Source organism: Rhea americana, unplaced genomic scaffold (assembly GCF_003343005.1).
Source record: "Rhea americana isolate MKP2758 unplaced genomic scaffold, rheAme1 scaffold_38, whole genome shotgun sequence".
NCBI classification, from domain to species: domain Eukaryota; kingdom Metazoa; phylum Chordata; class Aves; order Rheiformes; family Rheidae; genus Rhea; species Rhea americana.
The window spans coordinates 6,408,548-6,421,886 of record NW_028186512.1 but is presented as its reverse complement, the minus strand read 5'-3'; the positions used below and the strand labels follow the sequence as shown (position 1 = coordinate 6,421,886).

At 34.8% G+C, this 13,339-nt stretch overlaps 1 long non-coding RNA gene across 1 annotated transcript in view; it reads left to right on the top strand.

Moving 5' to 3' along the window:
- The window catches only part of LOC146591286 (uncharacterized), a 244,706-nt gene that overhangs the window by 214,671 nt on the left and 16,696 nt on the right, over positions 1 to 13,339 (top strand). The window contains exon 10 of the long non-coding RNA XR_014896854.1: positions 10,701 to 10,832. This is a non-coding gene — a long non-coding RNA (uncharacterized LOC146591286). The remainder of the gene's footprint in view (positions 1 to 10,700; positions 10,833 to 13,339) is intronic.

Genomic DNA, 13,339 nt, shown 5'->3' with positions numbered 1-13,339 from the left:
CTTCTTGTTTTGTGTCTGTTTATGGGCTTTAGTAAAACCTRGATGTATAAAATGTATGTATACATTTAATTTAATTATATAAATATGATATATTGCACTGTAACTGTGACAAAGTCAAGAAATCCAGAAGTTTTTATTCAAACAGTAGTGATAACTTACTTCCTCTGTATAATTAATAGACATTCATAAGTGGGTGGTGGTTTTGTAACGATTAATTTTAAGTAGATTTTAAGGATTTACAATTAATAATTTTAAGTAGAAAAAACCCTTGAAAATTTAGCAAATTCATATTGTATTTCTTGATTTGTTTTCTAAAGTATAAAATTAAGTAGGTAACTATGAACTGAAAATAGTTTACATCATTACTGTAATACTGACACTGAAAGAATTTTTTTGTACTTGAAGACATACCTATTTTGATACAAAGTTGCACTACAGTTGACCTGAAAATGGGAGGAGAAAAAACACTTGGAAAATTTTATTATTTTTAAGTATGGACTAAAAATACTGTTAGTTTATTACTATGTCTCTACCATGTAGAACTAAATATATTGTCTCATCCACATGAAGTATCCAGAGAATTTGAGGTTTATTATTCCTGATACCTTCAGAAATATTGAGGAAGAGGATGTGAGAGCAGACAAGCCTTCAGGTTGAGGTAAATTAAATAATTCTGTAAGAATGTACTCTTTATCCTCTATATGCCACTGGGGGTCCTTTGTGAGGCTTGAACTCCTGCCATGCATTACCATCATGAAGCTGTCATAATCTTCAAAGGAAAACCATGAGTAAACCAGGTGTAATCTAAGAAGAAACTTTGGCACAAAGAAGGGAATAGAAGTATTGAGAAATATAATTGCAGTTTACGTGAGTTATCCCACTATCAATTCAAGATCAAAATATTTTATTTTTTAGCCAATACAGCAGAGGTCAAAGGGAGWTGTTGATCTTTTTWTTATTATTATTATTTTCCAGAAATCTCTTAACTTTGTGGAGAAAATATTCATTGAAATAACTTGCYTTTCGTTTTCTTATCAACTTTTGGTATATCATTATTCTCTAGCTTTCCTGTTCATCTCAGTAACCAAACTGCAGTGACAAACGATGAGCTGTTTCACACCTTTGCTCTTATTATTGATTTTTCCAGATACACTTTCCTGTTGCTATTTATCACTGCAGGTATGCCTTTGCAATAATAATAAAAAAAAGAATTCTACTTAGCACAGGTTAGATATTTCATAATGTGAAAAAAAAAAAAAAAAAAAAAAANNCACTGGAGTAATAGGATCATATTCAGTGAGAAAGGCACTCTCAGGTCACTGAGTTTTCTTCTTGAAAATGTTCCTGACGTGCGTTGAAACACTTACAGTTTTAGCCCTGCTTAGCATGTAATTTTATTGCACATATCTCTATGGCTGCAAATAAATTGGAGCTAAATGAGCACTTCCTAATTTCAGAATTCATATAGTGAAAAATTTCATGTCTGTCTTGAGAAAGAAAGATGATCATGAAAAGCCTTGCAAGGCTCAGAACTCAGAGGCAGAAAGTAAAAAGAAACTTCTAAAATCTTTTAGCTTTTAATTTTTGATTATGTGATTTTTGATGAAGAGAGTACTTTTGAAAGGGATTGTTTTTTCTCATGAGATGTTTCTCCTGGAGATTATAGAAGGAATGGTCTTTTTTTTCTTGTCTAGTGTCAGAAAGAAACTATCAATAATATCACAAGTAGGACTTCATTAAGGACTGCATAATACTTTACAATTCCGTTTTCCAAGTCAGGCCTATAGCCAAAAAAMTCCAGGATCTGATAAGTGGTAATGCATGTTTGAATGTAAAAAAACAGGGGTTAGAAAAAGAAAGATTGTAGATCTTACTGCAGGATTATATTTTTATTCCTTGGTATATGAAGTTCTTTTTCACTTTCTCTGATCTCTAGAAGAAGAGATTTTGTTCTAACATAAATTCTTTACTTTTCTAGGGAAAAAATTAGAAACAGTATTTGTCAGTCATAAGATGTTCTCATTACAAGGTGTATATTATGGAAACAGAAATATGTCAAAACAGTTTTAGTTATGCAAAATATTAGATGTAAAGAAATATCAAATTAGACTGTGCCTGAAGAATTAAAGATGACAACTTCTAATGACTTTCAGAAGAAAGTTATTACCAGTAAATGAAAAAAAAGGTAAACTGAAGTCAAAGGGAAGAATGTTTCTCAGTATGTGTGAGGGGGTTTCTCCAGGCAAATGTGATGCTATGTATTTGAAAGACCGTAAGGTGTGGAGCAGGAACCCAGAGAAATGCTAAGAATGACAGAAGAGACAGTTAGATCTGAGGGAGAAGTATTTCTTACTACTGCGGGTCATCTAGAGGAGGTATTGCAACTGAGAGAAGAGGCTGGAGACTTTCTTACAAAAACGTTTAAAACCCGAAGCAGAGGTGTCTCCAGTTATGGCTGGAGTACGAGAAGGCTGATTATGGGCAGCCTTCTCGTACTTCCCCTGAGTAGGTCAGGCTGAGGACGGCGTGGATGGGTATGTCTCCTTCTGAATGTAGAGTAAAATACCTTCCAGTTACCTCAGAGTAAAAGCATGTATATAGGCTTTTAACAGGATGGCCAAAATACTATAAATCTACCTCTTAATAATTCATTTATGTAATTATATCCTCAGGATGCTTAAATTATGCTAGGGAGTATTAGCTTAGAATGTTCCCCTGAGGAATTCGCATTTATTATCCAGAGAGCAGGATGAAGAAATTGCTTAGAGAATTTTGAAAACATAGAGGGAATTTGCTAAATTTGCGAAATGTAAAACTAGCTAAGGGTAACATGAATGGCTGTGGGAACACACTGATAATATGCTAGTTATGCAACTCTATGTATATTGCATATTTACTTCTAAAAGAAATTTTAGATTTCTGCAGGTAACTTGGAGTCCAATATTAATAAAATATGTATCAAGGAACACACATCTCCCGTCTTCTGATGTAAAATAACTATTTCTTTTTCAATTCAATTTAAGGAAGTCTTTGTATACGAAAGATAAGAAAATATATATTTTCTTCTGAGAAATAGGAAAATAACACAGGGATTTTTAGGGTGAGTAGAGATTTCAGAAGGTCTGCTGGGGAACATGCAGAAGCATATCTACAATATTTTATGTTGTCAGCAGCAAGTGTAAAATAATTTGCTGTAGTAGCAATAATTTAGCTCCTCAGATGTAGTGCAAGTATTCCTTTCAAGCTCTTGTATGTAACTTAGGCTTTTGTTCATTGTTTTACTTTCTAATATTGTGATAATCACCTAAATAAATACAAAAACTAGGTTTATACAAAGAGATCAAAAGACTTGGCGAAAGCCTAATGTGGTTCAGCAGGTCAGGTATTTTCCTTCTGCRGTCTCTTTAATAAGCTCTTCTATTTCACTATTTGACTGTTTATCTGAATATTTTGGTTTACATATAGCTAATATGAACATGATATAGTAACATTACTCTGGCTGCAATGCATGCAGCTTCCACGGTGTTGAATGGAACGTGAGCCAGTTTGCCCTRGGGCTAAATTTGTCTGGATGTCTCCAGATAGCCACTGCTGGACTGTGAAAGATTTGAACATTGGTGCATACATTCACGTTCTTGTTTTAGAATTATGCACGAACTATAAAGGGAAAAGGCTATTTCGCTATTCTGTTTCTTTTCTAATTCATCCAGCAGAACAGTTTACTTTATTAATAATTCATTACAGGGAAATCAACCATGATTTTGAAGCTTAAAAAGAAAGAGCAGGAAAAATACAATGTTAACTAACTTCTGAGCAGAAGGTTCAGGGCCTATCAAATCAAACTTTATACAGTAAATTAACTCTCAAAACATAAAACTTCTTCAGATGGAAAGGGCAATGATGAATTGTTTTAAGCAAGAACATAAGACCTGAGTCTCCTAATAAAAAATCCTGACCCATGAATGTTCAACAATCTGCTGATCTCAATTGAGCAGAAAGATTGCCAAATTTGAAATGCACTGGCCAGATGATTGAGTCTTATTTCCAGCATATACACATAGTGGAAATAACTCTATCAGCATTCATATATATCAATACTTCTGYATTCCACAAAGCTCTTGTCAAGGATTTGGAGCAAAACTGTTACTGTGAGATGCCAGTAAGAAGCACGTTAACACAATGGCTCTGSGTGCAGCAGAAGTGTCAAGGGTCAATGAGGAGGAAAGAAGGTGTTTAATTATAATGCAGCAAATACATATTACAACAATTTGGCTGAAAAGATGATGTGTAACTGACTGATTTTGCTAATACACAATAATGCTGTTGAAAATGTGGACTAGATTCCAGAAGTTTTTTGAAGGAAGGAACTCACTGAAAAGTAATACACAATTCAGCTGGTATTTAATCAGTAATATAAGGATGCTTTTTACGTGTGAAAACTAAATTTGTATTTTTGGTGGCATTGAGTGAAGTTTGATGAAATGAAATGGAATCAGCCCAGACTCAGTGGGTTTTTTAATACCCTAAAGCTACTCTTAACATTTATGTTGACATTTAGAATAGGTTTAGACTTTTGCAAGATGCATCAGAATAACCTGTAAAGACACTGTGCTCATGCATTTTCAGTTAACCACTGAAATGCAGCTGGATGTTTATGAAGAGCTGSTTTCCTTCAAAATCAGAGCATGCTGAACCTTCAGTGATCTTAGTTTTAAAACAATTAGTTGCCATCTGCGTTTCTTTATCTGAGCAAACGGAGGATGCTGCAGTAGACGGTACAATTGAGGCTGATCAGCATGCAGAAGTATTGTCATACATATCCTGTTCTGCCTCCTCAAAAATAACATTAAAGCCTATTTTCCTTTTGCTGCTTTCTTCATAATTAAAAGAAATAGAACTAGTAGAGCACTGCATAGAAACAAACTATCRTAGAACTAGAACAGTACAATCATATGTGGAGAAAGAGCCAAAGTGACATGTAGATTATTGCACTTAGAGTGACATGTTAAGAAGAGCAACTTTGAGACAACAGGAGCGGAGAATTCTGAACTCCACTTCCAGGAGAATTCCACTAAAGCATCACTCATCTGACACGGTATGAGGGAAATGCGTGCCTTAGTATGAAAGCAAAGAGGATGAAGGGCAGATTCTGGCTTTCTAGCGTGACGCTCTGCTCAGTGTTCCCCTCCCACTCTCCATGGCAGGAATGGTGCAGTCAGGGTAGCTTTCCGTGGAGCACCAACCACTCSTTAGCCCCATCTTCAGTGTGAAGTCAGCCTTTGGTCAGAGTGACACTCTAGGACATCACGCTCTGCAATAAATATTATGGTTTCCACAGACAAGCRCAAACATGCATATACATGGTTAATTTTTGCCACTGACAAAGGGAAGATAWATCTGAATTGCTTCTGAAGTGCAAGTGTCCATCGTTAATGGGACGAAAAAGTCATAAATTCCTATGAAGCATATAGGGTTTGTGGTATACATTTTCTGTTTTTTCTTTGACTGAGTCAGACTCTGAATACTAGAAAAAAATCTCCCCATAAATATTTAATAGTACACTAATTTACATGGTTACCTTTTTTTTTGTTTGTTTGTTTATTTTTTTTAATTTCCTCACAGAAAATGTTACTTTGGGGATATATGCTTTACTTGATGTTGATAGCAAAAACACTGTCAATTTGATCGGAATACATCTGGTTTTTTAACATGAAACAAGCTTTCCTTTCAGAAAATGCAAAGGTGTGGCCATTACAAAAGTTATTAAAATAAATTCTATAGAAGCATAATAGGAAATGTTTGTTTTGCATAAAAGTTAGTAATACATAACTTGTATTTTATATTAATGAACTGTAAGTTAGTTCTTCAGGACTACCCAGTTTCTATTGGCCTTGGATATAAGCATGAAAACTGGGGCTGCTCACTGAATCTCTTATCTGCATCTGAGAAATTAAAGATTTTTCCTTCATTTTAAAATCATTTATTAATTTTTCTTGGCTGGTAGAAAACCATTAATAATAAAGGAAAGGAAATGCTGAGTGCTTTTTAAACATCTACAATGGATCAACAGCATACTAGCATGTAATATGATCTTTTTCCCTTGTGAGCTGGAAATTCTTTGAGTATTTTAATTTAAAACATGAAGGTATGCAGACTGACTAATGAAAAACCCTAATACAATGCCTTAAAAAGATTTAAGTTATCACAATAATATTCATAGTATGACATCTGTGGCACTTTGGATGCTATTGAATAGAATTAGAGTAGAAACAAAAATACTTTCTGAAATAGTAAAAATTAATGAAGTAGTGGACCATAAAATTAGAACAGCCCAGTAACAGTGTGTTCCTTCTTGTTATTTGTCTAAATATGGTACAGTAGAAATACAGGAATACAGTAGAAAAACCTTCAGAATGTCTCTCAGGTGAGATGGTTTCACTGCRCCTTCTTAATGCAAAGCCATTCCTTGACTTCACATCCACCTCACACTTCCTCCATGGTATGCTGCTTGCTCTAATGTATTCCATTAACCTTTTGGATTTTATTACGGTATTTCCTAAAATGCCTAGGGTGGGGTGAAGAAAATGTCATATTCCTATTTTTAATGGTAGTAATACCTATTTGTCCTTGACAACAAGTGGCATTTTCTCATGGTCCAAAGGTCCAAAGCAGAGTGGGGCTACATCCATCATTCAGCTCCTTCTTATTGAGGCAAWCACACATGATAAGTAATGTGTAGCTATGTAGCTACCTAGCATAACTTGTTAGCTTGTTCAGAGCATTTATTGGGTTGTTATGGCTATTTTCTTCTTGCCTTTTAGGTTTTTTTTTAAACACTTCTCTCTCCCCTAGTTGTTTCCATTGATCTTTTGGCTAGAGATGGAGGATTGAAAGCTATCAGGCCTCTAAATATTCCTTGTCCTTTAGTGAACATTTTGCAGTATTTTATGCCTTTTCACCTTGATAAGAAAATTGAGTGATGCTGAACTAAAATGGTGTCTTCTGCAGTGTTCTTAGCTACCTTATGGATGACAACTCCTGCGTAAAACTACGAGAGGTTCTCACTATAACAAGAAAATTAAAAGCACTGGTGAAAAGAATTAGTTAATACAATATCTGGTTAACTGTCGCATGAGAGAGGGGGACATAAATGTAGGCGTTATCAGTATGTCCACCAAAAAGTCTTCCCAGCCACAGTGATTCTGCAGCTATTTTGCTTCCCTTGAAAAGCCAKTTAATTTCCTTTACAAGTCTTTGGACACTTCACACAGTTTAAATCCTGAGGATGGAAAGAGATGCTCATGCATTCTGGTTAGACACTTGGACCCCCCAAAAATGCCATTCTGGTTTAGCTACACCCCTTCTTACCACTTCGTTTTCTAGGGCCTGAATTTGCTGRCCTGTGTGACCAACAGGACATGCTGCAAAACTAACTTGATATGTTTTAGGTTTTTCAGCTTTGGAGGATTAGTGGGATTAAGTCGTAGAGTTTGTTCTGGGTTTGGGAAGGCCTTTAGAAAACCTATTGTTAATCAGGGATGAGCAAATGAATTGTCAGTCAAATATTTGTACCGTTCAGCAAATTTAATGTTTTGATTTTATCTAACTCAAACAGCCACTGTATTTGATCATTCTGCAGAAGCTAATATATTGTGTTTGTATTGGAAACTGAATTAGGAGGTAGCAATGTCTCTATAAAAGCCTAAGTAAACCCACCATCATATCTGAAAGCACTTTTTACTAGAAGCATTAAATTCACATATTTAAAACTGACTGAATAATCAAACCCAAGAAGTATTGTATGAACRTGAATGTGGAAAATCTATGATGTGCTGCATTTTTGCATATGCAAAAAGAATAATAAAATGGGCATATAGATCCATAATTTTCCAGCTTGAATATTTATCCTGAAATATTAAGTGCACTGAGAAGTTTACAGAAATACACTATGACTCAGTTCTGAGGAAATAACTGGAAAAAAACAGAAGTTTGTTCTTTTTTSCTGAAATAAGATCATCTCAAGTGTTATTCTAGAGAAAAATCAACAGCTACCTTGGAAAAAGTTGAAGGACACAGCTATAACTTTTTCATTTCCAATTATGCAACYTTTATTTTGGTAGAGCAAGTGTGTTTCACTGATAAGAATGACTTTTAAAATATAATTGAATATCTAACATTTAGTATTTGCATAAATTGTTGGTTTATTATTCCTCTTCAGTCATAATATATAACATTTTATATCAGGATTACATTTTTTCAGACCAGGTCTGTATAATCAAACTTGTGTCACAGTTTAATCTTACAATTATATTACCATCCAACACTCTTAACATTTTTATTGTTARTCAGAAGTTGGCAAGATTCCATATCATGTAGCCTTCCTTGCTTCAAAAATGCAATATCCTGAACCAAAAAATGAAAAAATTCTCAGATTAACAGTAATGCTAAAAAAATAAGACATGATATAGAATAACTYTGGTAATCTGACTCAAAGTTATGAAATTCAGTGATTTGGGGAAATAGTAGTTCATTTTGTAGTTCATTATTTAATAACTAAGGTTGTTTAATAGATTGATGTGAAAAGATAACCTGTTTTGGTTTATATATTCTTTTGCTACATTTGACTTTGTGGCTGACCCTTAAAACGAGCAATATTGAAAACTAAACTAMCAACACAAATACTTTTGCAAAATGTTTTTATTCTTGTGTAAATATTCTTATTTTCTCTGCCRCTGTTTGTACAATGAGGTTTTAGTGGGTTTGATGTTTACAGACAAATTTGTATGCAAGAGTTTKTAGCGGGCTTATGGGTTCTTAATGCAAAACGGGCTATATCTGCACATTAAGTATAAAACTTTTGYCTCTGATGTCTAACATGGCCCTAACGCGGCTCAGACTAGGTAAGGGAGGAGAGGAAGGGGCTCTCCCTCCACTCGCTGCAGAGCAATTCCACAATCCCTTCAGCCCAGCAGAATGAAAGTAGACTTTGGTAATGAGAAGGTTCCTCAGACGTTACCTTCAGTCTTTTCTGGGCCCAGCTGTCGTCCATACTGTAAATACTTTGGTCGCTTCCTGTACTACTGCATTGCACCTGGCTGGATTGCGTCTTCCCCATGCGCAGCCTCCTCTGCTAACATGACGCTGTCGGCTGCATTAACAAGGGACTCTCCAAGGCGGTGGGTTTGTCCMTAAGGAAACAGAAATAATCTATGCGTCTTACGTAATCAAAAAGTAAGAAGATTTGACTAGTAAATGCATRCAGAACTTCATAACAAAATGAAGCAAAAACAAAAGAATTAAATGTTTATGAATAACYTATTAGAGGAACTATCTGCTCTTGGATATTATAAAGTTATCTTCCATTAAATAAGTTCTTTCACACACACTACTTGTCTAGCTCTGATGACTAACAACTTTTAAATATATTAGATCCTCCTTGGGCTGAGATGACTATAACGCAGTAGCTTCATTTTAGCAGTTTTGTTAATGCTTGGAAATATGTATAAATAAGAATTAATAGTAATTCTTTTTAGTGTCCCAAATTGCTTTAAAACAAGCCAAAATATAATCATTGTAGATACATTGTAGATGTATAATCGTTGTACAGATGTGCAATCCAATGCTGATTTTGGATGCTGATATCAGATCACAAACATGAACATGTTTCTGAAATTGCTGGGTATGAGATTTAAACCTCCAGATCACAATTAAATCTGTTTTGATGGAATTGATGKTTTTTTGATTGAAGTGACATCATTGCTTAAGGCAGATAAAGAATCAGTACTATTGCACTAAATAAAAACCAGATCACTGCTGCAACCATTTGCAGACTTGTAACACTGAAAATCTCCCCTCAGCTGATGATATGCACTGTTTAAAATAGATAGCGAGAACATATTAATCTACTGCTGTTATGTATGTAAAGGCTGTAAAAAGAAGTCTCTGGCCTAACCTTGACAATCCRAGACATAGTAACATTTCTTCGTTGAACCCCACACTGTCAGACATAACACAGGTTAGCAGATCATAAAGATTGTTTTATTTAAGTGTTAGTGAAGTTATCCTGTGTTTTATGTTTACATGCAAAAACAGGTATATTCACTATTATATGACCATAGCTGTTACACATAGCACCCTACAGAAAACCTCTAGAATCAATAGAATGGCTTCTACTACATTAATTCATGAACATCATGGAGCAGCCTAAAATGTCATTTTTATTTTATTTGTGACATTATAGAGGGAAATGGATTCTAACCCTTTCACTGTAAGTTTATATTTTCTGACTTGGAAAAGCAGTATATTACTTTCTGTATTGCTTTTTGATAAGTCTCTGTAGCATAAGTTTCAGCATAAGCATTTAAAAGCTTCAAAGTCATTAAAAAAACACAGGTATTCCATGGTTGACTGAAAGAATGTTTTTTAAAAAAAGGCTAAAGWTAGACAACTCCAAGTTGGCCCAAACTAAATCCTGTAAAATTTTATAGACTATAAAAGAAACATTTGCTGCTGCAAGAAATCTCACGTCTGGAATATAATTGGTAGTCATAATCTGACTACCCATTGCATCTTTTGATATGAGAATGTRCATTTGCATTTTTTTCAAGTGTAAAATTGAAAGCTGTAAGTTAAAAGGGAATTTAATATGTCATGCTGCAACTGTGCCATCTAATTGTCTTTTTTGTTTCATGTAYCCGCAGAAGCGGTGTTCCTGAAACACGACTGACTTGCCACATATCAAACTTTTGTACAGGAAACAAGAAAACAAAGTTGGTGGTGAATACATATACATATATGCGTGAAAGCAAACTACACTTACTGATGACRAACAGGTCAGACATTTCTTCTTTCTTAATGATGGTTTGAAGGGGCTCTCTTGATATTAATTAATCCTGTAGGACTCTCCGAACTAGAAATCTGCAGCAACATTACTGCCTTAAAACAACAAGGATTGTTCAGCTCTTCATCCCCTTCATTTTTACCCACCTTCTCAAATTGCAGTAGCTCTGGTGATGCTTTTGCATTTGKTTTTATATACATAAGTTTCTGGGGATTTTTTGGTTACCAGATATTAATTACTAAAAATATTACACACACATTGTAGTGGCCTAGGGAGAGCTGACTAGAGGCTCTGAAACCTGAATTTACCTGAAGCAATGATTTTCTGTTCAAGACTCAGAGCAGAGAGCACTCTGGATACACATATTTACACTGATTTCGGTTCCAGGAGACTGAAATCTTGAGCATGCCAGGACTGGCAGAATCGGAGAAGAATATGCCTGAGATGACCAGACTGAGATGAAACAGTGTGGGGTTTTTTTTTGTTTGTTTGTTTGTTTGTTTGTTCGTTTTCCTAAGAGGACAGTTTGTGCCTGGAGCAGTACTGAATTGAGGCATCTCCAGGGACGCTGGATTGAAGTGGACACTTAGGAGGTGCCCACGCAGCCGTGTGACCGTGGCCTGTCCTCTTACGGGTAAACGTTCTGGTAGCAGACCGGCAGGCCTTCATTGTGATTAAATTCCTGACGGGAAGGAAAGGAGACCGGTCAGGTCTTTGGATCCAGTCTTTCAGAGGCAGAGTTCCTTTAAACTGGAATTCAAAGGTGCTTTTCCTGCACCCCTTCGCTGGACACAGCTTACAGATGGTTTCTGTAAGCCTGTGTAGATGTGCCTGGGACATCTTTCTGCTGCATATCCAAGCCAGTGGTCTGTCGATTTGTGTGTTTAATCGTAGCTTGAAAATATCTGTAGGTTTGAGTCTGTGATCGACAAAGCTTTGAAGTTTAGTTTTCTGACACTACCTGAATCGCATCTGTGCTGTCTAAACCTAAAATAAATAATTTAATCATTAGATAGAAAGTATATACTTAGTAGTAAGTATAGTATCTATTTCTCTATAAACAACTATCTATAATGTGTGACATGTATGCATATAAAAGTATCAAATACAGCATTAATTTCATATTCAGTGAAAAATTCTGAGCAATAGAAATATTTTAATAAAAATATGTATTTAGATGCAGAAAGCAGTCATGTATATTATTAACATCATTTTAAGTGAATTAGCAAAACAGGATCTATTTATACTACTTCAAAAATAATATTATTCTGATGAGTTGAACTGAATACCTTTATTTATCACACATGAATGGTACTATATCTCGTCAGTTACAAAAATCAATAAGATCAAATATCTTTCATTTAAATGAGTCAGATTGCAAGCTGACCTCTATTGTGCTGAATAAATGTGGAGCACGCTGATATTTTATGAGTGATGAGAATGTTCTACCAGACCTCATTATTCACCAAATTTCAATTAAAAGAAAACATTCAGTTCAGCAAATCAGAAAGAAAACTGAACTGTGAAATGGAATGATATGAAAATAAAAGGATATGAAGATAAAATGGTATAAAATAGTGTACAAATAACTGTAAATAATCAAGAAGAATAATCTCTGCTTTATTCCTTTAAACATATGCTAACTTAAAGTTATATTGAATTCCTATTGATTTAAATATTACTCAAGTATATGAAGTTAGACATGCTCCGGATTCAGCAGGGGTTCGCAACTCCTATTTACATTCCTAACCTCCTGCTGAAAACATGTGATCAGTCATTTGCAGTATCAGACTGTTCCACATGGATTTCAAAACACATCATTTGTTTACCCTCTTGATTTTAGACATAAAATTGGCTTATTATCAACACCAGGTTTTCAGAAACAGCAATGTATTTAGAAGCACTGGTCCTATACTGAAAGTTTAAAATACCAGTTTTACAATTTTGTGCAGTTCCTTTTTATTACAATCACGTATCCCTACATTAGCAAGAGGGTCCTTAAGAAATCATATTTGTCTCAAATAAATATTATTATTTATCATCTCCCTTGTCTGACCAACCACTGCGCAATATTACATACTGACTTACATACGCACCGAAAGTCCCTGAAAATATTAATTTGAAAAAAAAAAAATCTTGATGGAAGAAATTATTGTTTACCCTCCAATAACTGATTTCTTTCTTATTTTTTTAATCCTCTAAAGTTAAGACCTCAGGGTGTTGACACATACACTTTAAAAAAACTGCATGGAACTGATGTTTATCKATTTCTCCTTCCTCCCTCCTGAATTATATTTTCAATACGTAAAAAGGGGGAAAGAACCTCAAGGCTTGAGTGTTGACCCTGAGAATTGAGTTTGATGAAACTTCTGATCTTCCCCTTCTCTAGATGCTTCTGATCTGTTTGCATTTYAATGACACATAATAATACTTATATTTCCCACAATTGCTGGTTCAGCCCACTTCGTTTTCTCTGTCTAAATCTTACCCTCTTAAGTA